General features: G+C 43.6%; 1 protein-coding gene across 2 annotated transcripts in view; it reads right to left on the bottom strand.

The window, feature by feature from the left end:
• The window catches only part of ROR1 (receptor tyrosine kinase like orphan receptor 1), a 363,189-nt gene that overhangs the window by 212,172 nt on the left and 124,496 nt on the right, over positions 1-26,521 (bottom strand). The window contains exon 1 of one of the 2 annotated variants that reach the window (XM_072649729.1): positions 25,115-25,371. The exons of the other annotated variant lie outside the window; for it this stretch is intronic. The gene's annotated coding sequence lies outside the window, so the exon portion shown is untranslated. Of the gene's footprint in view, positions 1-25,114; positions 25,372-26,521 lie in introns of those variants that run through there. 2 annotated transcript variants of the gene reach the window in all.

Below are 26,521 nucleotides of genomic sequence, written 5' to 3'. Positions count from 1 at the left end.
AGAAACATTCAGGTTTCAATCCTTCCTTAGACTCTTCCAAGTTACGAGACAAGAAGTCTGCCAGCATTTGGAGAAGGGGAGTGGAGTTCACCTCTCTTGTCACTGGGGGCAAGCTCTCTCATCTTCTATCAGTATCAAGGGTAACAGACCAGGAAAGTCATCCTCAGACCAAAACATCAGGTAGATCCTAGAAGTAGCATTGCCCAGGGAGCCAAGAGACCTGGATTCAAGTCCCGATTCAGTCACTAATGGTGTGGCCTGATTTCTACATCTTTACTCCTCTAGGTCCTACTTCAGATATTGACCCTGCCTCTTACTATCTTCCCTCCAACCCCATCCCATCTCAGTTTTCTCATCTGAAAAATGAGGAGGTTGAACCCCTCTAACATTCTGTAATTCTATGACCTTACAAAGCTAATTTTCTAACTGAAAAATAAAGATCTTCTTATGCACAGTTGTGTGAGTGTGTACATACATGCGTGTGCACGTACAGAAAGCTCATTTGCCAGGTGTCACAGTGAACTGAACACTCGGCCTGCAGTCAGGAAGACCTGAGTTCAAATCCAGACTCAGATACTTCTAGCTGTGTGACCCTGGACAAATCACTTATCCGGTTTTCAGTCTCAGTTTCCTCATCTATGAAATGGAGACAATATTAGCACCTATCATCCAGGGATTTTGTAAGGATCAAATGGGACATCATATGAAAGGTGCTTGGTAAATGTCAAAGTATCGGATAAATGCTAGTACTGTACGTACATCACACATACATAATCCATACCTACCATATTGCATGTCTGTATTATATACATGTATCGCATACATACACACACATCACTTCACACCATATAAAAAGTCCTTTCACATACATCACATCACTTTAACCTCACAAGCAAAGTTGACAATACAAGTACTATTATTGACTTTGCTTCCCAGATGAAGAAACCAAGGCTTGGATGAATGAAGTGACTTAGGATCATAGATCTTCAGAGACCCTCAGAATCATCCATACCACTCCCTTCCTTTTATGAAGGGAGCAGAGCCCCCTTGTCTTACTATACTCTAACACTGACAGAAGGGGAGGCAAGAGAGGATACCGGATGACTGGATAAAAGAATCGCAAAGAGAAGAAATCAAGAGGTGGAACTCTTGAGAGCCCTTTTTTCCTCAGGGCCTCCTGGGAACAAAGCATAGGGTAGAGGCTGTATCTGGCATATGCAAATAATGCTGGCACGGTCTTCAGAACCCTGTACCCCGCACTGGCGCCAAGAACAATGGGCAGGTGTATTTACATTAAACATGAAACTCCCTCTCTCCTGTTTTTGTGAGATAGGGCGCCCCTTTTATTCTGGGCCATGTCGGCATTTTGGAGGGAGCGATCTCTTATTACCGTGTTATTAGACATAGCTCCCAAGTCCACCCCCCTCCCCAGGAGCCCTTTCAGAACTTGCTTGGCAAAGTCGTGCCCCTCAAGGTCCCACCTTGAGAAATACCTGGGTGGATGGAAGAGGAAGGAGCTTTTGATTGTGCGCCCAGCCAGCTGTAATGGGAGCTCCCACCAAAGGATCTGTTTGCAAGTCATTGTTCCCACTACAAGTAAGGTTAGAAAAACCCAGAAGGTCAGTGTTTTCTTCTGGTGGGCCCTTCCTTCAATGGATCTGGCCACACTGACTCCTTTGTACTGAGAGGGTGCAGAAGGGAAAGGTTGTAGAGGGAAGAGAAGCCACATTAAAAGCTTTGGGTGGTTCAGAACCAACATGGCAGGGTGATGTTGAAGTTTCATATGACCTCGTGTATTCCTGAGGGTTAGAGAATGTGAAGAAGCCAGTTGTGTTAGGACCATGGAGAAGCTTTTGTTCTATGTGAGACTGAATGACGTAAGGATGGAGCTGGAGTCTGATGCCCAAGATACAAAACCTGCTACCTCTGCTAGCAACTTCGAGAATGACTCTGAGGAGGTCAGAGTCTCAGTGGTCCTCAGTCTCCCTCTCTGTAAAACAACCAGATTGCCTTTGGGATCCCTCAATGATGTGTGCTTCCATTCTCAAATCATCTCATCAGCCCTAAAAGACTCTCAGGTCTCCCAGGGCAAGGGCATTTAAAAAAATGTTTGTCGTATCCATAACACAATATCTGTCTCATAGTAGGAACTTACTAAATGTAAGCATAGTGCTTGACACATAGTAAGTACTTAATAAGTACCAATGGAGTGACTGAAATGTCTGTTTGATTCACAGCTGAGCTGTTTTCATTCATCACTAAGAATTCATTGGTGACTTGGATTGGGGAGAAGCCAGAATATAATCCCAGCTTTACTAATTATTCGTGGGCCACCTTTGGCAATTATTTAAGCTTCCTGGATATCAGTATCAGACTGAACATTTGTAAAATTAGGGAATTAAATAGGTCAAATTAAGGAGTTAGATCAGATTTCCAGTTTTGAGGATGAATTAGGATTAGACTAAATTTGACCTGTCTCACTCTTGAAAGGCATAAAAGAAAGATTCCACCGTTCCAAAGGGAAATATGTTTGGCTGTATGGCACTTTTAGAGATTAGTGCACCAACAGAGGTAGCTGCAGATATCGTGGACCATTCAGGAAATTTTCCCTTTGATTGTTTTTTCAGACTTGTCTGACTCCTCATGACACCATATGGAGATTTTCTGGCTTGCCATTTCCTCCTCCAACTCAAATGAGGAAACTGAGGCAAACAAGGTCACACAGTTAGCAAGTGTCTGAGATGAGATTTGAACTCAGAAAGAGGAATCTTCCCGAATCCAGGCCTGGAGCTCTTCTACTGCAACACCTTGATGCCCCAATATCTAAACCTATCCAGAGATTTCAGAATCTGGATTTCTGGTGAATCCAAAGAATTCATCCCACTTGCTTTGGGATTGTCATTTAGACCTGGATAAGGGTAAATTGTCTTCCTAATACTCATACTGTGTGTGTATGTGTGTATTCATCCTTGCCGAAGAAGACCATGCCATCGGAGAAATGATGACATGACTTGCACTTGACTTTGTTTTGAGTGAGGGAGGGCTGTGCAGGTCACCAGCCTCACTTCTCCTCCAGAGCCATCTGAATCCAGTGACCAGATATTCATCAGGAGATGACTGGAGATGACCCAGGATGAGGCAATTGGGGTTAAGTGACTTACCCAAGGTCACACAGCTAGTGAGTGTCAAGTGTCCGAGGTGAGATTTGAACTCAGGTCCTCTTGACTCCTGCACTGGTGCTCTATCCACTGCACTACCTAGCTGCCCTAACTCATACTAACAATGGAGTACAGAATGAACGTAATCCACCAACAATCAAAAAGCTTCATTAGTCAATAGTTCAACCCTCATAGACCAAGAGATTTTCCCTAGGGATACGTGAATTTAAAAAAAAAAACCCAATCATATTTTAATATAATGGTTTCCTTGGTAATCTTCTGTGTTTTATGTATTTAAACCCAATATTCTGAGGAGGGGTTGATAGGCTTCCCCAGATTGCCCAAGGGCTCCATGACACCCTCCATGACAGCTCAGTTATCAGACAGAGTCTGGTCTTGGCTTTCTTATTTCCCAGCTGTATTACCTTCCAGAAGTCACTTTATCTTTACAGGCCTGGGTTTATCATTTGTTAAACTGGGTCAGGGTGAATTCAGTAATGTCTCAGGTTGCCTCCCCACCTGTGGCAGTCTAAAGCGTCATGAGATCTAGCCTCAGCCCTATCAGGGGCTGGATGGGGACTTTCAAGGGCCAACCATAACTCTAATTATTGCTGCTATTCAAACAATACTTTGCTGTTCTAAAGTATTTTACATATTCTTGATCTGATTGGTATTCACAACCTTCCCTGAGTTGTTTGTTGAAATAAATTCTTTTATAAATTCCACATTTCCTTTTATTTTGTCTACAAAGCTTATTATTTATTTATTATAATTATTATTATTTTAAAATAAATAAATGCTGATGTTTCTTTAGCAAGTTAAGTTTCCAAAGCTCTTTCCTCACCACACAAACTCATGTACTTTTAGATATGAAAGGTGAAAGGGATTTAGAGAGTATTCAAACAATCCCTTTATTTTACAGATTAGGGAACTGAGGCTCATTGAGGTTGTGTCATCTGCCCAAAGTCACACAGATACTAAAAGGCTGAGACTAGAGACAGGATTCAAACAGGATTGGGGGAGGGAGAGGAAATTTAGAGTACATCTAACTCAACACCCCCATTTTACAGATACGGAAAATGAGGCAAGAGAGGTTAAATGATTTGCACCTACTCACACAGACAGTATGACACAGAGCTGACATTTGAACCCAATTTGAAGTGGTAGCTGGGTAGTTCAGTGCATCGATCAGATCACTTTAGCCTGGAGTTAAGGAAAAATGATTTCAAATCCTGACTTGGACACTTAAGAGTTGTGTGGCCCTGGGCAAGTCATTTCACCTCTAGGTCTGCCTCAGTCTCCTCCACTGTAAAATGGAGATATAAATGGCACCTACTTCCCAGGGTTGTTGTCAGGATTCAATGAGATAATATTTATAAAGAGCTTAGGACAGCGCCTGGCACATAGTAGGTGCTTATTTCCTTCCTTGTTTCCAAAATCTCCTCTGCCTTCAAATCCACATACTGTACCATGTATATCCTCTGAATCCATGGCCAACATTCTTTCCACTGCAGTAAAACTATGGTCCCAATTTTACAGATGAAGAAACCAAGGCACAAGGAGTTAAAGCATTTGGTTTGTGGTCCCATAAATGTCGGATCAATGAACTTGAATGTATATCTTAAGATTGAATGCCAATGTTCCTTCCTTCTCCTGTAGGCTTTCCACGGCTTCTGAAATCAGTCAGATTCTCTTCAAGTAAAAACATAGTGGGGAATCTTGCTATCCCTTTGAAAGAGAAAATGGAAGAAAAAAAAGAAGGAGGAGGAGGAGGAGAAAGAGAAGGAGAAGGAGAAAGAAGGAGAAGAAGAAGATGAGGGAGAAGAGGGGGAAGAGGAGGGGAAGGAGAGAGAGGAGGAGGAAGAGGAGGAGAAAAATGGTTCCTCATACAGTCACTTCAAGGCCTTTCTCATTTCTGAGACCAGCAGAAGCTGAGCTGCCACCAAGATATTTCCCACCTGTGCCAGCAAGACCTGTGTGATCCCTTGCGCTCAAAACCTCTGGCACGGCCGCACCTGGCAGCCTGCGACCTGTGCTCATTAATGCATCTGCAATGACACTGTGCTTGACACCAGGGCAGGATGCAGAGCAAAAAGGAAGGAGAGGGATATCTGACTCTCCTCCAGGAAGGAGAATAGTGTCCATCCCCATGTCACCCTGACAGCTGAAAAAATTCTCAGTTTCCTGAAGTTGTCCCACTGACAAGCAGATGAATTCTGCCCTCTGTCTGCCCGGGGCACCTGGGAGCTGCTGTCAATGGGCTTGCCTGTGTAATCCATCGCAGGTCCCCAGTCCCTGGGGACCTCCTTGTTTGGACCTTCTCTACCCATGCTTGTTAAGAAAAGACTCAACGGGTTTTACAGGGTATTGTTTGACATATCACGATCATCCATCTGCACCCCTCATCCATCCATCCCACAAAGTGGCCACAGCTGGTTTGAAAGTGAAGTTGGTCAGGAAAGGGGGTTAATGACCCACAGGAATGTGTCTCTGAGACCACAAACTCCAGCTCAAGGAAGCCTGCGGCATGACAGCAACCTGGAGAACACTTCAGGCTGGCCTCAGCTCTCATCTGGACTAGTAGAACGCCTTCCTGTCCGGTCTCCTTGTCTTCAATCTCTCTCCACTCCAATCCATCCTCCCCACAGGTTCCAGAGGAAGATTGCTAAAAGGTATGCTAATCTACCCTGTGCTCTCTGTGGTTCCTCTAGGATCTAATGCCAACTTCACCTGGCATGGAAACCCTTCACAATCTAGTTCCAACCTACCTTTCTCAAGATTGCTCTTCATGCATTAGACATTGCAGCCACCCACTGTCCTCCACATCTCCTGACTCTGAGTCTCTGATATCTGGCATGCTCTCCCTTTCTACTTGTGCTTCTTGCAATCCCTTTGCTTCTCAGTCATTTTTCAGTTGTGTCCAACTCTTTGTGACCCCAACTGGGGTGTTCTTGGCAAAGATACTAGAGTGGTTTGCCATTTCCTTTTCCAGCAAATTTTACAGATAAGGAAACTGAGGCAAACAGGGTAAAATGACTTGCCTAGGGTCACACAGTTAGTAAGGTGTCTGAGGGTGGATTTGAACTCAGGAAGATGAGGTTTCCTGATTCCAAGCCCAGTACACTGTCCCCACCTAGCCAGAATCCCAAGCTTCCTTCAAAGCTTATTCAAGTGCCATCCAATGCCCAAGGTCATTCCTGATCCTTTCCATTCTTCCCTTCCCATCCTTGAAATTACTTTATACTTACTGCGCATCTATTTTGTGGTGACTTCCTGGGTACCATGTGCTTTCTCCCCAGTAGATGGTAAGCTTCCTGAGGCAGGGACTGCTTCCTGACTACCTTTGTAGCCTTGCATATATTTGATGCCTAATTAATAAATGCTCATTGAGTGAATGAATGAATGGGACTTCTTTCAGCATGCCACCATTTTGTATATACTACATAAATCATCCTAGCTAAATACATTTTAAGAAAATTTCAAAGCATCATAGATTTACCAAATTGGAGGGGCCATTGCTTCCCTCTAGCCAGGGAGGCTCTTCATCTTTTTTGCCTCATAGATTCCTTGGCAGTCTGGCAAAGCCTTTGGACCCCTTCTCAGAATAATGCGTTTAAATGCACAAAATAAAATGCATGGGATTGCAAAGGAAATGGCTCTGCAAAGCATTGTGTGTGTTTGCAAAGTTCATGCCCACCGACTGAAGAGCCCTGGATCCACGCTGCATCTGAGCAGGAATCCCCTCCAGAACACTCCCACATGGAGTAATATTGTTTCCTCTTGAAGACCTCTAGAAAGGGACAAGCCATGGCTTCCTGGGACAGCCCACTCCACTTTGGTACATCACTCCTAGTTCTTCCATCTAGCCCAAGCAGTCCCAGCCTGCAAGAAGCTTACCATCCCCTGGGGAGAAAGGACATGGTACATGGGTAAGTCACATGCATAGTAAATATAAAATAATTTCAGGGATGGGAAGGGCACAACAGAATGGATCAGGAACGGACTTGAATAGACTGAAGGAAGCTCATGATTCTGGCTTAGTGGGGCAGTGGATAGAGTGCTGGGCTTGGAAGTAGGAAGATTCATCTTCTGAGTCTCAGACACGTACTAGTTGTGTGACCCTGGGCAAGTCACTTCACCTCATTTGCCTCAATTGCCTTATCTGTAAAATTTTCTGGAGAAGAAAATGGCGAACTGCTTCACAGGGTCTGCTCCCTCTCCTCTATGACAGCCCTTCAAATACTTGAAGAGATCTATCTGTCCCATCCCCCCATCATTTTGTCTTCTCTTGACTTGAGGATTCCAAGTCCCTTCAAATACTCTTCCCATGGTGTGTCCCTTAGCCATCGGGTCATCCTTCTTACAAGGCTCTCCAGCTGATTAATACCATTTCTAAAAGGTGTTGCCCAGATGTGAACACTATTCTCCAGAGGCAGTCTGCCCAGGGCAGAGGACAGTGGGGACTAATACCTCCCAAGCCTAGATACCACGGCTCCCAGGAAGCTGACAAAGACCTCATTTACTTTGTTGGCCGCCATACTTCATGGTTGACTCATACTGAACTTGAGTCCAATAAAAGCCCCAGATGTTTTCTGTATGAACTGCTGCCTACCTGGGCCACCTCTATCTTTTATTTAAATTGATTTTTTGAACCCAAATTTAAGACTAAATCTATTTATTCTCATTAAATTTCAATTCAATCTGGCCCAGTGTTCTAGCTTTAAAAAAATTTATTTTATCCACAGCACTTAGCACAGTGTCTGGCAACTAGTAGGTGCTTAGTAAATATTTATTGAATGAATGGTTAAAGGCTGTCATACAGGACATCAGCGTGACACCCTGGCCCTCTGGGCTTTGTAGTATCTGCACATCTGAAAGATTTGCCCTCAAATCTCCCTATAAGCCCTTTGAGGCAGTGCCCTGGTGTATGTGGCATATCTATCTCTATCTCTGGAACTCCCACCCACTTGAGGACCTAGAGGGCCACATGCGGCCCCAAGGTGACAAGTTCCCTGCCTCTGTCTAGATCTCTTGTCTAAGCACATGGAGGGTATCTCTTTAACAATTTGGATCTGTGGTTTCTACCTTGGATTCTTGCTTGACCTTTTATAGGTTCATGGCCTTTTTCTTTCAGATAGGTTTTAGGTTCACTGGGGAAAAGGCTATGCCTAGCATTCTGGATTCTTTGTTAGAAGATAAAAGACATTTTACAGAAAGTATCACTAAAAATAAGAAGAATTCACACCTGCACCTAGTTTGGTCTGGCAATGTCCTTCCTCAAATATAGCACCCAATGGGAATAACACATACTTACAATACACTTTGAAGTTAAAAAGATTGTCCTCATGACCCTGTTCAATGTTTACCTTTCCAACCACTCCTTGGCAGGAGGCATCCTTCTGGCCAACTGGTCTAACCAACCAGTCCATATCTCCTCACCCCTGGTACTATGGGAATTCCTACTGTGGTTTTCCTGGCATGCCCTCCCCCTCCCAGAGGACTGGAGATGTTGGCTTCTTCCTTGCATGCGTACCACCAAGCACAACTCCTTGTACATTGCAAAATCTTAATAAATGCTCAACTGATTAATCGATTGACTCAGCTGTGCCATTCTCGTATCCCTGAAGGTCTTCAAACAGGATGGATGACCATGTATTAGATGTTGTAGAGAGAATTTCTGTACCCATAGGAGCTGGACATGAAGGCCAATAGGATTCTGAGTCTGTGTTTATCCCATTCTCCAGATAAGGAAGCTGAGGCTCCAAGACCTCACAGTATGTGAGAGATCTGGGGTTGGAAGGCAGGGTCCCCTGATCCCAGAAACCAACATTCTTTGCCTTTTACCACACTGACTTGGAGAGTCAGTGGCAGAGAGAGTCTAGGCAAAATTCCAAGAAGCAAGTATCAAGTCCTCAGAGTCCTTAATGTATTTATTTTCAAAGCTTATCTGTCCCTCCTAGCCCCAGTTCTCCACTAAGAGACCAGCTCAAATATGTAACCCCATACTGTGAAAAATCCACCTGACTTGGAAGCCCAACACCTGGGTTCATATCGGGACCTATTAGCTGAGTGACCTTGAGGAGGCCCCTCGCCTCTCTCCCTTCGCCCTTGGGTGCTATGGGGGTCACATTAGTTTCAACCAATAAAGATTTAGGAGCCTTCTAGGAGGCAGCCACCATGTTCCATGCGTTCTCACATCCATAGTAAGGACACATAGCTATTGACCAGACAGGCTGTGCTCCACAGCCTCCAATGAGAGAGACATAAAGACAAAATGAAAATGTCTCCACCCTCCAGGAGCATTCCCTAATCAGCACGTCCATGACACTCACAAAGGTGGTATGGGAGCAGGACGGTGAGATTCCAAGAACTGGCGTGGATCAGGTGGCATGTCTTCAGTGCCTGGCACCTGCATAGGTACTTAATAAACACTGACTGACTGAGTGACTAGCTGGTGCATCGAGACACTAGAGACTGGAGATTCTCAGTCCACTTCTCTTTCTACAGCAGCCTACCATCTCCAGGTCACTGATGAGTGGGTCCTGGCTGCTCTGGGTAGCTGCCTTCTGAATGAAGTCCTGGTCCTCCTCCCCCAGCCTCCAAGAAAAGCAAAGAGCCCAGCAGGTTTCTCCTGTCCCCCACCCCCTCCACCTCCACCTCTGAGCTCCGATCAGGGGGAAGGCTCCTCAAGCCATCAGGGCTTTGCAGATCCACAAATGGAATTTCAAATGCAATTTGTCACAAGCCCAAAGCCTGTTTCTAATAAAGACCTCCTTTCCATCCCTCAGCCTCTTGAATACGAGCCTTCATGGCTGCCTTCTTGCTCTCTGGCCTGTGCTGAAAAGGACAAAACCCAGGCTCTGTGCACTCTCTTTTCTTATTTATTTTCGAAAACCTCAGTTTCAAAGCTTGGGGCCGCCTCCAAAGCTCAGCCTTTCTCAGTCGTACAACGGGGTGTTTCTACCTGTAGCATCCAACCAGACCCAAGGGTCCCTGGGTCTTTATTTATATTCTCATGAAAAAGAACAGGACGCCTGGCCTCTAACTGCAGGCTGCACCCTCCAAGGAAAACATCCCCAGGGAGGCCTGCCTTCTTGGGGCAGTCACAGACCCAAGGCCGCACACACGGCTCTTTTATTTGCCGCCCAGACAATAAAGTCCTCAGCGTTCGTGCAAGCCCATTAAAAATAAATGGCGTGAACTGCCCGGGCCTTTCTCAGTCTTCCTTGGTTTGTTATTGTCCTTCTCCCGGCTCTTGTCCAAACAGCCTTGACAGCTTGTTTATGGAGGGCCCAATAGTGGCCTCCGACGCCAAGTGTGGCGATGACAGAATCACGGGGTGTTTGTAGCTACAGAGAGTATGGCTAAGAAAACCACAGAGGGAGGCAGCCTGATGAGAGGATGCTGATTGGCTCCATCATCCTCCCCAGTCCTGCTCCGGAGTTTTCCTTTCTAGATCACAGGTGCCAGATGGGAAGAGGCCTTAGGAATCATCCATTCTTTGTTAATGTTTTAACTAATGAAGCTTTAAAAAACTCACTTCCAAATAAGCCAGAACTTCCCCTACATGAAATAAGGCAAGGAAGACAAACCAAGTGACTCATTAGGTCTGAAGGTGTGTGCCCCAAGACTTGTCTGTAGTCCACTACCTCTTTACCTAGAGGAGGGAGATATATTTCATTGGCAGTTAACTATCCACTTTCTAACTAGCATCTACAAAGCACGTCCGCCATTTCAACCCTACAAACAAAGGTTTCCTTGGAGTCAAGATCGGTCAATGCCTTGTCTGAGTTCTGATAGATATTTAGCATTTTTTTCCTTCTTTAAGTTGTTGCAGTCATGGTGAGCATTGTTCTCTTATTTTGGCTTAACTCCCTCTCCTTCAGTTCAAGTGAGTTTCCCCATATGTTCTCTGAATTCCTCACATTCAGCATATCTTATGGCCTAGTGAAATGGCATTCCATTCAATGGCATAGTCTCCCACAAATCTACACAGCATCACTGGAGAGCGTGGGCTCACACGTGGAGTACATTAGTAGAGAAGCACCATTTTGCAGCCATTCCCCAACATAAGAGTATCCACGTTGTTTCCAGGTTTTTCCCAACCCTCATAATATTTGGTCTATATCCTGTTTTTCTGTCTATGGCCTCCTTGGAGTATAGGATCAATGGTGCTCTCACTGGATTAACAGTAGGTAGGAAGGGTCTGTTCACTTAGCCAGAATAGATTAAATGGTTTTGCAGAACACTGCCTCCTTCATTTTTCAGATGAGTTAATCAAAGTCAACAAGCAATCAAATTGCTCAAGGTCAAACAGGAGAGTTGGTTTGTAAGGACTATCTCTAGTAAGGGCAGCCAAGAGGTAACCAGTTAGCCCATGTTTCTGACTCTCCATGCTGCCCTGGCTGTCCCAGAAATGATGGCGGCCGTGCCAGGAAATCCCAGACCAACCAACCAAATGCACAGCCTGCCCCTGTCTTTCTTTCTATTTAGTTGAAATGCTGAACACAGGGATTCCACTGGGCCTTTTCCTAGTCCCAGCAAGAACCCAGGAGTTAAATCTTTCCCATTGCTTGCCAATACTGCAGCCACACTGCATTCCTTTCAATGGGGAGATTTTCCTAGAAGCCAAGTGATTTGTAAAGAGGAAAATCCCCAGAACCAAATGACGCAGCCATAGCCAAAAAAGAATTGGGGTCGTTATTTCTAACCCCAGCAGAGTTCTCTCAGTCTTCTTGTGAAATTGCCCTCCTTCTGTCCTGGGTCAATTTGTTTTCTTTAAACTCCACCAGGATAAAAAACATTTTTTTCTTCTGCTGACTGCCAACAGATTTTTCCTCCTCCACTACATATTAACAGCAGGCATGAGATGCTATTTTTAAAAAGGTGGGATGGGGTAGAGAAGTGCTACAAGCCTTAGAAGGGGAGAAGAGGAAACCTAACATTAAAAACAGACAGTCCACCTGGTATTAAACTTATCCTGCTTGGCCCTAGAGAGCAGAATTGATATAATGCATTCCTGTAACTGGCATCAAAAGGTTTGTTCTCCAAGGTAGGTAACTACACAAGGGTTTAAGGTACTCTATAGGTCTGTACTCAAAAATAAAACAAAATGCAACAAAAATCATAGCTCACAAGTCCCCACTGGTATGTTTCCCTTTAACAGTCAACTATAAGATACAATTAGCTCAAAGTAAAGACATTTAAAATAACTGCAAAGCATTCCTGTGATAAACCTGTGGCACTGTCTCCCACAAATATACACAGCAGCACTGGGGAAAGTGGGTTTATGCATAGAGTACATGAGTAGAGAGGCACACACTTAGGTGTGGCCAAGGGAATGTAAACCTCTGATACTGCTGGTCTCCAATATCTTTTTCCTTGTTGTTATATTTACTACTTGGAGATCAGTTCCCCTCCAAGATGCAAAGGCCAGTGTGGGTCAGAGGTATGAGAAATCTTTTTCCCCTTGGGAGTTGAGGTTGATACCTTTAAAGAACCAGCAAGGTTCTACCTCTCTAGATGACTCTCTTTTCTGATGCCAGAGTCTGTAGTCCTCAGAGCTGTCTTCAGATGACTCACTCTCTAGACTGTGCCTGTCATTTTAAAGGGCCACCATAGGCTCAGCTGCTTGGGCCAGCTACCAACACTGTTCTAGAACTTCTTCCAACCTCATAAATATGTCCACTTCATCTGAGACCTTAGCACTTCATTGCTTCTGTTACCCGCTCCTTATATTCTTAAATTTCATCAACTAAATGGGGAGAAAATGAATTCATCACTGCTATCCTGATCAATTCCCACCACCACCTCCATATACTAAGATTAGGCTTGAGAACTGGATTTCTGCTTATTAAAATTAATTATCTGAAATAGAAAATAATTCTGAGGTACAAAATTTAAATAATGATCTAGTAGTAACAATTGACAGGTTACCACTAATTCAGGTCAACTAATTCCTCAATAATTAGTGATAAAGGAGTGATTTATAGAGCTTATTTTTATAACAGAAAAGAGAAATTTTTTTTAAAATAGGAAACCTGTTTTGGATATAATTCAATTGGACAAGACAGGTCATCTGACTAGTTCACTTCTCCTAGGCTTTCTTAACCCAAATTTGTACTGTTGGAAACATTTAGCTATCAGAGTGAAATGGCCCCAGAAGTCTTTGCCCCACAGCTTAAGCCTTTGTAACTAGAACCTCATTGGGAAAGAGGAATTTGGGGTTTATAGTTAGCATTTATCTCCTATCTTCCAACAGCTGACCTTAGAAAGTTCTTTTGCTCAACCTGGACTTAACCTCTATCTAGCTCAAGAAATAAGCTTCTCCCGTAGTCAACCTCCCTTTTTCCAGCTGCTTAAAAGAGAAACTTAACCTTTAGAAAGAGTCTTATAATTCGATGATTATTTTATTCCTACAGAGATACATCTTACTCTAAATTATCTGCCACTAAATGACAAAGTCTTATCAATCTATCCATTCCCTAAATCTACAGGTAACTTACATTTAAGAGAATATCTCTATTTGTCTGGCTTAGCTGTTAGAGCTAACTTTTCCCAAAGAAGGGAGCTTAATCCTATGCTCAAACTAAAACTAAATGAACATAATCAATACTAACTGATTTCCTCTTCACAGCTAAAAGACCCAGAAGATCTCATCTCTAAAAGTAAGGGGTTGGTCTACAATCCCATGACCTAGGCTTGGCTCTCACCTCTGATACACACTGATTGTGTGATCTTGGGGGGTCACTTCACTTTTCTAATCATCACTTTCTATATTTTTATCTGTAAAATGAGAGATTTGGACCAAACAATGGTTAAAACCTTCCAACTCTAACATTCTAGGTTCTAAGGTCTCTTCTCCCTCTAAGATTCTTTGATTTTGTGATTCTCACTGGAAGTTACAGATTTCAGCCCAATATAACCACGATGTTTTAGAATCTAGAGTCATCTAAACAAGAAGAAAATGTCCTCAAGAGGTAACGGGAACAACAGTTCACATTAATGGAGCACTTTCCTCTCTGTTTTAGAAAGCACTTTTCATACTCCAATCCTATGAAATTAATAGAAAAGCATTTATGAAGTTCTTACAATGTGATGAATCCTATGAGGCAGGTAGTTCAAATAATACAAATCCCAGCTTAAAGGTTAGGGAACTGGATACCACATCCTTACATCATTTCCACATACTTCAGTGATATACTGCCAAAGATTGGTCTTGCCCTTTTCTTTCATTGTGCCTTCTGAAATGCCTGTGCTGCTGCTAACAAACACCTTCATTTTAGAACTCTTTCTCGCAATATCCTTTTATTTTCTTACACTCAGTTTGGTTCCCCCTTTGCCAACCTCTGCAGTACTGGATATACCTTCACTAATTTCCCCACTCTTGGTTCTCTATCTGTCTCTCTCTGTCTTTGTCTGTCTGTCTCTGCCTGTCTCTCTCTGTCTTCGTCTCTCTCTTTCTCTCTCTCTGTCTCCATCTCTCTCTTTCTCTCTCCCCCCTGCCATCCCTCAACCACCTCTTCTCTTTTAAATTTTATTCTATCTTTGATGTGTCAATTCACACATGGCTATTATCTACTGGCCCAAAGGTAAATCTCTCTTCTTTTTTCAAGGAGCTCAGTATCTGGTTGATAGTTTGCCCTTATTAGATGACACCTGGAACAAATCTCCAACTGCCCCCCCCCCAAGTTAAGTGACTTGCCCAGGGTAGGAGCTGAACTCAGAACCTCTCAATCCAAATCCAGCTCTTTCCACTATACTATACTATCTGTCAATTAATTTAAAGGTAAATAATTGTTAAGCAAATTCAATTACTTGTGTTCATGTTTAATATTAAGTACATAACAAATCACAAAAACTTCAATCTAAGAAGCCCAGGTGAAAACGAATAAGGGACTTCCAGGCAAGATGGTGAAAGGAGCCTCTTCTGGCTAACATGTTGGTAAGATAGATAATAGATAAACCCAGTTCTCCTAGATATATTCCAGCAAAGAACTAAAAGGTCACTAGATCAAATAATGAGAGAAAAATCCAAGGAGCAAGAACAATAAACTCCTTCATTCAGCCCAGAGGAGCCTGTAGGCTCTGGGGAAGGGTTCCCACCAGAGAAACTCGCACATAAAAAAGAGAACAGTATGTTTTTTAAACAGATTTTCTAAAATGGCAGGACCCGATTCACATCATTCAGATAGCCAAGTTCCTTTTTTATTATTAACAAAAGAAACAACCCTAGAGAACAGTTGAAGATGCTTTTGAAAATCTTTTTAAAAGCTATTTCCACATTGCCATTGATGAATTGGCAAAACTCTATGCTGTTGTTTGAGTTAAACTGACATTTTCCCCTAAGTTAGCTTTCTTGACGCACATCACATCTGGCTTCATGAAGACCTTCCTGATGTCACCAGTGGGCCAACTCAATATTAAATGTCAATGCAGGATACCAATAACCAGGGGCCTTAAATGCCATCTAATCCAGACTTATTATGTCACAGATGAGGGGTGGGAGGCTCAGATTGGGAAAATGATGACTGGAATGCAGGCACTCTAAATGAATCCCAGAACATCTGAGTTGGACGAGACCTTAGAGGTCTTTTATCCCAATTTCATATCTGAACAAGAATCCTCTTGACAAGCTGCACTTGTAGACATACATACCTTGATGGGGAGCTCACTATTTCCCTAAGGCAGCCCATTCTCCAGCTGGATTTAACATGAGGAAGATTCTCCTTATAATTCAGGTTAAGTGTATCTCTGCATGACTCCCACCCACCATGCCTGATTCTAATTGTGCACCCCTGAGGCCCAACCAATCAAATCTCATCCCTCTTTGTCAGGATAACCCTTCAAATACATGAGAAAAGCTAGCATATTTCTTTCACACCATCCTCTGCTTCAAGCTTTCTTTAGTTGACCCTCCTTTGTACTGGCCTCCTGTTCTCTTATAAAATGACCCAGTTCTGGTGAGTAAAGCTTGTGTAGAGCATGATGACAAGAGGAAAGTCAACAAAGAAGAGGAGAGTGGCCCTGAGGGCAGGAATTGTATCGTTCATTCATGTATTTATAGCCACAATGCTTGGCACATTGCTGAGAAAGAGCACATTATAATTTATACATTGCCAATACATGAGATGGATTGATGGTCAACAAGTCTGATTAAAAACTTTCTTTATGAAAGTCTCTGTACTAGGCAACAAATGTAAGACACAAATAATGGAAAAACTACTGGACTGGGAGTCAAAAGACTTGGGTTCAAATTTTCTTCCCCTGATGATAGTATCCACCCCTACTTATCTCATTGCATTGTTGTAAGGAAAGAACTTTGCTAAATTTAAAATGTAAAGAAGTGTCAAGTGTTATTATTAAAAATCATTTAGGAAGCCCCTATCAAGATATGGTGCAGTGGGAGAAGAGCTGAATGTGGAGTCAAGGGACCTGGGTTCAAAACCAGACTTTGCCACTTAGTAAGTGTTTGACTTCAGACTAGTCATTTCATTTCTCTGTCCCTCAGTTTCCCAACGTGTAAAATTAGGGGATTGGACTAGAAGATCTCTAAGATCCCTTCTAATTCCAACTCTACATCTGTGCCATGTGTCAGACAGCACAAAGATCATTAAGATTCAGGATAAGTTGAGTGTTAGTTGACTCATCATGAGTCAGCAATAGCTGGGCTCTGGTGGCCAAGAAAGTTAGCATAATCTTAGGCTACATTAAGAGCAACTTAGTGCAATAGCATTGCCACTATTTGGATCTGAAAGAGGTCATAGAAAAGGACTCATGTGTGCAAAAATATTTGTAGCAGCTCTTTTTGTGGCGGCCAAGAACTGGAGATTGAGGGGATGCCCACCCATTGGGGAATGGCTGAACAAGTTATGGTATATGAATGATGGAATAAATTTTGTTCCACAAGAAATGATGAGCAGGCAGATTTCAGAAAAACCTGGGAAGACTTACATGAACTGATGCAGAATGAAGTGAGAAGAACCAGGAGAACACTGTAACAGTAATAGCAACATTGTAACAGTAACAGCAACATTGTACAATGACTAACTTTGGCAGACTTAGCTCTTCTCAGAAATGCAAAGATCCTGGACAATTCCCAAAGACTCATGACAGAAATGCTATCCATATCCAGAAAAAGAACTATGAAGTCTGAGTGCAGGTCAAAGCATATTATTTTAACTTTGAGGAGGTTTTTTTGCGGTTTTCCCCTTTTGTTCTGTTTCTTCTTTCACAACATGTCTAAGGTGGAAATATGTTTCCATGATTCCTCATGTATAACCTATATCAGATTGTTTGCCATCTTAGGGAGAAAGGAAGGGAAGAAAAATTTGGAACTCAAAATCTTATAAAAATGAATGTTGAAAACTATCTTTACATGTAATTGGAAAAAATAAAATACTATTTATAATTTTTTCTTTACCAAAGAGAGAGGCCTAGTGCCCTCTCCAGGAATAGGGAGGCAGTTGTCTTAGTGTCCTCTGCCCTGGTCAGACCCTTTCTGGATGAAAGGATTCTGTTTTAGGAAACCACATTTCATGGAGAATATTAATAAGCTGGAGAATGTTAATAGGGAGTAATTAGGAAGGTGAAGGGTCTCCAGTACATGCCACATGAGGGATGATGGATTAGGCTGGAGAAGAGAAGATTTATGGCAGATAAGAGAGCTGTCTTCCTATATCTAATGGGCTTATGTGGAGAAGGGGTCAGATTGGTTCTGCTTGGCCCCAGGACAGATTTGAAAAGTTACAGAGACTGATTTAGGCTTCCTAATAATTAGTGCTCTCCTGGAGCAATGGGCAGAACAGTTGGGTTCTTCCATATGAAGGTCTTCAAGGAAAAAAAGACCGAATGGCCAATCGTCTGAAGTGTTGTAGATGGGAGTCTAGGTATACGTTGGACGAGGTGATTTCTACAATCCCTTTGAGACCTAAAATGCTCTGAAGGCCTGACCCCTTCCATCATCAAGAAATAATCCATCAACAAGCACTTATTAAGTGTCTAAGATGAAGAAAACATGCATTCCAGGCAGGGCAAGGCAAAGTCACAGAAGAGAGAGATAGAGGACCATATGGGAAGGACAGTTTTTATGGACAGTAGAGTGTGAGAGGAAGAGTAATGTCCAAGGACACAGACAGCTGGTGGTGGGACGAGGTTATAAAAAGCCCATTGTGATGCTAAGTCCACCACCCACATGGGCCCCTCCACTCAAACAATCGTATAATCTTCTCTCTAACTCATTTTACATTGATTATCTCTATTATGAAGACAGAGCCTTATGCTGAAGCTTAGTCCTGTGCCCAACATATTGACAGAGCAGGGAGCCAAGCCCAGATTCCACCCAACCATCTAAGGAGGCCCTACTATGTGCAAGACAAACAAACTCAAAATAAGAAACAGATTTGCTCCCAGGGAGCTTACATTTGAAAGGTTCTAACTTCTACTCCAAAGTTCTTTCCACTACACCAAGTTTCACTGCTCATTCATTCATTCACTCATTCATTCATTTACTCAACCTACCAGTAGTTGTTTAAGATGTGAAACATGAAAGGTTTTCTCCAAGGTCCTTGAATGATTACAAGGTTGCATAAGAAACAGTCCCTGTCCTGAAGGGCTCTCCATCAGTGTCTACTGATGGGTTGTTTAAATGGCTCTTTGAACACTTCAATCAGTGGGAGGCAGCCAAGGGTCTCTCTCCACTGACCTACACATTCCCCAGCCAGAAAGCACATTGCTCAAGTGTTTTCCTAATTGAAAAGAACCCAGAACTCTTTTGAATCATGCCAAGTGTTTGTAGAGATTCCTGAAACTAGCCGAATGATTAAAAATAAGCCTGAGAAAGGCGAGCGAGGGGGCAACCAGCTGTAAGCCGCATTCAGCCCTCTCCAACATATTTATCCTGTTTTATTCTTGGTCCCATGCAGCAACTATTCATGCTGATTTGCTCAATGAAACAGGAACAAAGCTGACCCAGATGTGTACTTTACCAGCCCTGGAGTGCTCACTTTCTTAGGGTCAGACCAAGTTGGGAAGGGGGTGAGGAGAGAAGGAGGAAAGTGAGCCTAGAATGGTTTCTTACCTTCCTTTACCTCTCTCTCCCTTTCTCTCTCTCTCTCCCCCCTTTGTCTCTCTCTCCATATATTGATATATATATAGATGTAGATATACATACATATATGTATCACATATATAATACAACATTCATATGCATGTATGTGTGTGTTATATACAAACATGAATATATACACACATATCTTCACAACCTCAGCATCCAGCTTCAAGATTAGGGAAAAACACAGAATGTTGAGGTGATTTTCAGCTTGTCCATGGGGAGTTTAAAATAAAACTACATTTTTAAAGCCATGATGTTATGTCCTCTTTCCAGCCCTATGTTTATTCATCCCATAGATCATCCTAATTAAAACCAATCTACAGCAGCAAGGCAGGAGGTCAAACATCTGTAGATGCTGAGAGCAAGGACTAGGAATATTTGGGAGGATTGAGAGTGGAAGCATGGTGCAGTGGTACAGGCATCGGATAGGGAGTCAGGAGACCTGGGACCCAGCTAAAGCTTTGCCACTTTCTAGCTGTGTATCCTTGAGACAGTCCTTGAAGTGTTAGGAGCCTCGATATCTTCATCTGCATATGGTATAATAAGTGGATCATAGATTTCACTTGAAGGAACCCTGGAGGCCATGTGGCTAAACCCCCTCATTTTATGGATGAGAAAATCAAGGCTTGGAGAGTCTAGGAAATGTACTCAAGGACAAGAGATGGAGTTCAGACTGCTGTATCTTAAATCCTTCTTAGACAACAGACATGGGACATACCTAGTCATCCATGTATAGCAGTGGGAGGAATGACGCATTTGTAGTCCAAGGACCTGAATTCAGATCCAGCCTGTCTCTTACTCCTTGAGGCCTATTTGCTCACCTTTAAAACAAAGCAGTTGAAGCAAATGACCTCTGAGGTCCCTTCCAACTTGAAATCTCAGACCCTATTTTAATTAGTGTGACCTGCCAACAGGAGGGCATGCTCTAGGACAGAATTCCCCAGGATCCAACTGTTCCAAAGGCCTGGAAAGCATCAAGCTCCACATACTCTCCAGACCTCTGGATCACAGGTCCCTAGATCTAGATCTGGAAACGACCTCAGAGGACACTGAGTGCCCCCATTTTACAGAGGCGTAAATGGAGGAGTTGACTTGCCCTGGGTCATATAGGTGGCTGGAACTGGACCCAAGTTCTGAGCCTCAGTCCATTGATTTGAGAGACTAATCTCTTACTATTGTACCACAGTAACTCTTACAGCAAGCCAAAGAGCATTTATTAAGCACTTACTGTGTGCTAAACCGTAGGGATACAAAGAAAGGCAAAGACATCATTCTTTTCCCTCAAGGAGCTCACTTGCTAATGATGAGACAATATGTCAGCCTCTAGATACATTAAGGATTTATTTAGAGTAAATGGAGGTCACTAAATGGGGAAGGCACTAGCAAGTGGAGGGATAGGGATAGGCTTCCTGTAGAAGGTAGGATTCCAACTGAGTCTTGAAAGAAGCCAGAGAAACTCAGAATTGGAGGATTTCAGAGCATAGTTATTGCAAAACTGTGGTGGCAGGAGATGGCAAGTCATGTTGGAGGAAATGAGAACAGCCAAGAGACCTTTGAGCAGTCCTGAAATATCTGTGGGGACGGCCCAGGAGTCTTACTCCTAGCATCATCCTAGCATTCCAAAAAGCCTTGCTCTAATTCAGCCTTTCCAAAGGCCCACAAGTGGCTCTCACCTGCTGAATCAAGTGGGGCTGAATCAAGTGGCCTGAGTCTAGTTCTCCAAATAAGCCAAATGGGGCTTTGCCAAGCAGCTGGGACAGAAGAAGAGTTTCCAAGAGCAGACCACCAAGAAGGAAGAGAGAAGAACCTGTGAACCAACCACTGACATAACATCTCCCAACAGTTCTTCTCTGGAATAAAGTCGAGGGGAGGGGAAGGAGGAAGAGTGCTAAATGATCTGACCTCCACTGCCTCATCTCAGTGTGGACATGACCCTGAGATCTCTAAGTCCCTGCCCCCAGATCTTACCCTCCAGAAGGTCCTGCTACTCTGAGAAGGCATGGATGGATGAACCTCCAGACCAACCACTTTCAGTAAAACTCATCCTCACCAAATGATGAATTCCTTGTAGTCCTAGCAATTCGTGAAGCAGATGCCATGAGCAAGGAAAGGTTTGGAGGATCATGGGGTACTAGATTAAGAAGTGGAAGGAAATGGGGTTGGGGAGAACAGTATCATCTAGTCTAACCCCCTGCTTTTACAGCTGAGGAAATAAGACCAAAAGAAGTAGGTACAAAGTGCCAGAGATAGACTCTGATTCCACATCCAGCATTTGTTTCCATGACAACTCTACTGTCGAGCTGTTTTTAATTGTTTGAGATCTCATAGGTATTAAGTGACAGGGACAGAATTTGAACTCAGGTCCTCTGGCTCTCAACCTCTTCTTTCCCGCTCCCTCCAAAGGTCTCCTCTCCCAGCAGCAGCATTCATTCTCTGACTCTTTGCCTCCCCCATCTACAAGCTGCAGAGACAACTTTCATTTGGCTTGCTTTAGATTTTCCAGCTTTCCTTTCTAACCAAGCCCCCCAGAAGCCCCCTTCCAGGCTCCAAAGAGACTTCTTTGTCTTGTTTTACGCACTGACCTTGGAGGGGATCAAATCTTTAGAAGGCTCTTTCCGAATCTTAAAAATAAAACTAAATCGTATGTGTTCTGTCAAAAGCAGTGTTTGAAGGGATCACGTAACCTCAGGGGAGCAGAGAGATTTCATTAGCCATGTATCTCTGGCACATCTGAAGGCCCTTGGAGGCTCTCTCACTCAAAAGCCTGGGGGTGTGGGGGTTAAGCCCCGCCCAGGTGCATCTGAGTCCCCCTCCACCAGCCCACCAAATCACACAAGGGCCTATTGATTTCCAGGGGTTTGCCTGCAAATACCTTGTCTCCAGCAGGGCGCCGGAGGGGTTAAGTGAATGGTTTGCTAAATGCTTACCAGGAGCTGAAACATATGGGTTTGTACTTAAGGCGAACCTAGAGTAAACTCTGAGTGGGCAAACCCACTTGAATATCCCCAATCTGTGAAACCTTGGAAAGGTCAATTGAAGGCATTCCTATCCCTGACTGCTCCTCCCCACTCAAACCAAAAACCCTAAAAAAGTCTCCACAGCCTATGTGTTCTTTGGGTGAGAAAGATGAAATTTGGAAAAGGATGTGGTATTCCTGGGGAGAAACACAAAGAGAGAGAGAGGGATGGGGGTGGGGGGAGGGGGAGAGAGACAGAGAGACAGAGAAGGAGCCTATGTACATGTAAAAAGCATTACATTTGGCACCTGAAGACTAAGGGTTCAAATCTTAACTCGCACTTTGACTTACTGAATGGTCTGGGGTAAATCAATTTGTCTGTAACAGTCTCAGTTTCCTCAGCTATGTAAAATGAGGGACTGGGGTGGGGGAGCTCTGTATTGACCCAAAAGACAGAAGTAAGAATATAGGTTGCCAGTTACAAAGAGGCAAATTGAAGTTTGATGTCAGGAAAAGCCTGCATATAATTCGAGCCCTGGCAAAGTGTATGAGCAGCCTTGGAGGGAAAGAGGGAGGTGGCGATGGAGGACGTTCTCTGAGCAGATCTCCAAGAAGAGACTAGAGGGTCCTAACTGGGGATGCTGGACTTCCCAGCATGGGTTGGACTGGGGAGATGTTAACATCCTTTCCAACTATCCAATTCTGGGATTCTGGGAGCAGGGAACAGATTGTATTCTGAGAATCACAGTGTGTCAGTCAGAGGGAAACTCAGAGACCATGAGTCCAGTCTGTCTTTGACAGTCCTGACAAGTGGTCACCCAGCCTCTGCTTGAAAGCTACATTAAAAGGTGCCCCACTCTTCACTAAGGCAGCCCAGCCCACTCCGGTATGCTCCCAAGGTTGCAGGGAGATGGAATGGCCTCTCTCAGCTCCTCCCCATCACTCCTACTTATATTCAATTCAATTAAACAAGTATTTATTAAGGTCCTGCCATTGGGGAGACCCTATGCTTAGGTGAAATAAAAAGACAAAATGTTCGGTCCTCTGGGGCAGAGCAGAAGTCTGACCTCTCTCCTGAAAGGTGGGCTTTTAAGTCAAATCAACTGGGAGTTTTCCCACATTCTCATAGGGGACCCTCCATTCAGTCATCACAGGAACTCCCTATTAACTCCAGGATGAAAAAAAAAAAACCCACAGTACCTCACACATATGAAATTTTTAACAAATGTTTTATCAGCTAGTCAATCTATCACCTATCATATCATATCTACTTAACTAGCTATCCATCATCTATCTATTATCTAATATCTATCTATCATCTATCCATCCATCCAACAATTATTTAACTACCCATCTGTCCATAAGCTATCTGTCCAGCTATCATCTATTACCTGTCTATCCATCATCTTTCTCTCTCTAATCTCTCATCTACTTATCTATTTATCCTTCTATCCATTTTCATTTGACATTTAAAGCTTTTTACAAACTGGCTCCTTTCTATCCTTCCAGTCTTCTTACATTCCATCCCACTTCTCATATTCTACAACCCAGTCACTCTGGTCTGTCTACTTACTGTGACTTGAACATGACCATCTCCCATCTCAGAGTCTTTGTATCGGCTGTTCCCCTCACCAGGAATGCTATCTCTCCCAACTTGTGACTCTTAGGATTCCTGAATTTCTTTAAGACTCAGACCAAATCCTCCAGGAAGTCTTTCCCAGTGTCCTCAGCTGCCTGGGCCATCCCTTCAAAGATTACCTTCCATAGACCCTGTACTTGTATGTACTGATTTACATATAAAACAACCAGACCCTGGCTTTAGAAATGATGTGGACCTTAGGAGGTCATGGAGTCCAGCCCCTTCATTGTACAAATGAGCAAATCAAAGTACCCAGTGGCAGACTGGGTAGCTTGCCTGAAGTCACAGGTAGTTAAGTCAGAGGCAGGATTCTAACCCAGGTCTCCAAAGCCAGTTCTTTCCATTTTACAAGACTGCCCCTTGGAGTGGGAGACATGGCTTAGGACTGACAGATGAAGAAAGACAGAATTATTGGGGAATGTCTAAATAGACCCCTCAAGCATGTGCCTTCCTCTACTCCCTTCCTGGTCCTGAGATCTGGGCGCCATGTGGTTGAACAAGACACAGTTGAAATGACTGAACTTCCTTTCTCAGAGCCATGAAATGCAGGGGCTGACTCTAGAATGAGAACGGCTATCATAATTACAGTCCCTGTTGTAACAACTGTTGTTTTGCTGTTACGACTGTTGGATTCATGAAAGGCAGTACTGCTCAGTGGATAGAGAACAGGCCTTGAAATCAGATTCCTCTGGCTTCCAGATCACTGGGCATTCACTTGCTCTGTGACCTTGGCTGAGTAACTTAACCGCTCACTGTACCCAGATAACCTCCTCAGACCAAAAGCTGCAAGACGTAGCAGGAGGCACTGGCCACTGAATGAAGGCTTTGAGGTCCCTTCTCACTCTTGATCTATGAAATCACAAGCCTGAAATAGCCATGAAGTGACTCTTCATAGAATCACAGAAACTCAGAATTAGAAGGAAGCACAGGCATCATGGAATCCAGGGCTCCTTAAAGGTCATCATGTGCATCCTTTGTGTTACATTTAGAGAAATGGAGGGCCAAGTGGCTAAGGGACTTTTCCATGGTCATGCAAGTACTAAGTGAATTCAAACTCAGGTTTTCTGACTCAAATCCAGTGTTCTTTGAATTGTACCCAATGGCCTCCATCATCTAGTATAACCCTCTTTCTTTACATAAGAAGGAACTGAGACCCAGCTTGGGTAAGGGGCTGACCCAAATTTCCTGATCCATGAGATATGAAATTCCAGGCTACCATCTCCTGTTCCCTGAGTGTCTATTTTACATACCTCATCCAATTTTGCCCAATTCTGTCACATCCCACACATTTGGAGCAACGGAACCCAATGACTAATAGGAGGTGTATGAGAGCAAGAAGGTTTTGAGACAGGAGAAGGGAGATGATGTGGCAACCAGCAGAGTATGATGACAGACCACCAATACCCTGCACTGCATGTGATGTCAGAAAGGAGCCATTGTTATTTCAGTCAGTCACGGAACTGGGATTTGATGGAGTGAGTATGTCAACAGGAGCCTGCTGTGGGGGAGGGGGAAGAGGGCAGACCCCCAAGCCTGGGGTCACCTGGTCATCCCTTGAAACCTTAGCACATCGTGGAAAGAGTGTCACCCCTGGGGAGCCTGGGCATCTGGGTCCTGATTCTGTATCTACCTCTAATTCATTCTGGATGTCCTTGAGCAAAATAATCCCACTCCATGGGCAACTCTAATACCGTGAGAGATGAAGTTTGTCACCCAGGAGTTCCTTATACTAATGCAATCAAAGTTCTAAAAGAATTATTGTTTTATATACTCATCATTCGTTGCTACTAATTATTTTATATACTTTCACATATTATTATTGTTTTATATAGGATTATATACCTTGCTAAAAGAATATCAATTTAGGAAAAAGAGACAGTTCTCTCATAGTTCCAAAGATTCTACAACCTAGACATTTAATTAGATGACCTAAAGATGGAAAAGGCAGCTCTCCACCACATCTGGATTTTGCCTACACAGACCTCCCTTTTTCTGTTTGGCTCAAGTCGTGGCACAAGGACTGTGGCACTCACTGTCTGGGTGATGGGCAGGGAGCCTTAGGGAACCTCTTCTCTTCTCTCCGTTCCAAGAAAGTCTCGCTGTCTGCACAATTTTCTTGACTTCTCATTCTTGCCCAGTGCCAAACCAACCTATCCCTCTCCCTCCTATATCCGTTTACAAATATTTTCAAGTTGTGTTTCCTTGAGGCATTCCTTAATGAACTCCTTTCATCTTTCATCAGCTGAGCTCCTGATCCTCCACTATTTCCATGGCTACTGAGGTGCCCAGAGTGGAACGCTGAGCCACAATAATTCACTACATAAACTTGGCCTTTGCTCCATGAGAGGACACAGGCCTGTGTGGTCTCAGCCGCTCTCCAGGCCTGGCTTCTCAGCTCCTTTTTGCCATTTTGATAGAATGGAACCAAAGGTTAAAAAAAAAAGCTTGGGAGCCAAGAGACTTCCATCAGCCTTACACTTGGTAAATGCTCTGTCGCTGCCAAAGTTACTCTAATCTAATCATTAATTTAGTTCAGGCAACATGGCAGACATAGTTTATAGTGAGGTCCAGAAGAGTTGGGTCCAAAGGCGGGGACAAATACTAGCTGTGTGACCCTGAGCAAATCCATTAACTCCTCGGGGCCCAGAGCCGGCTCT

This window comes from Notamacropus eugenii, chromosome 2 (genome assembly GCF_028372415.1).
Source record: "Notamacropus eugenii isolate mMacEug1 chromosome 2, mMacEug1.pri_v2, whole genome shotgun sequence".
Classification (NCBI taxonomy): domain Eukaryota; kingdom Metazoa; phylum Chordata; class Mammalia; order Diprotodontia; family Macropodidae; genus Notamacropus; species Notamacropus eugenii.
This window is presented reverse-complemented; position numbering and strand designations above follow the sequence as displayed.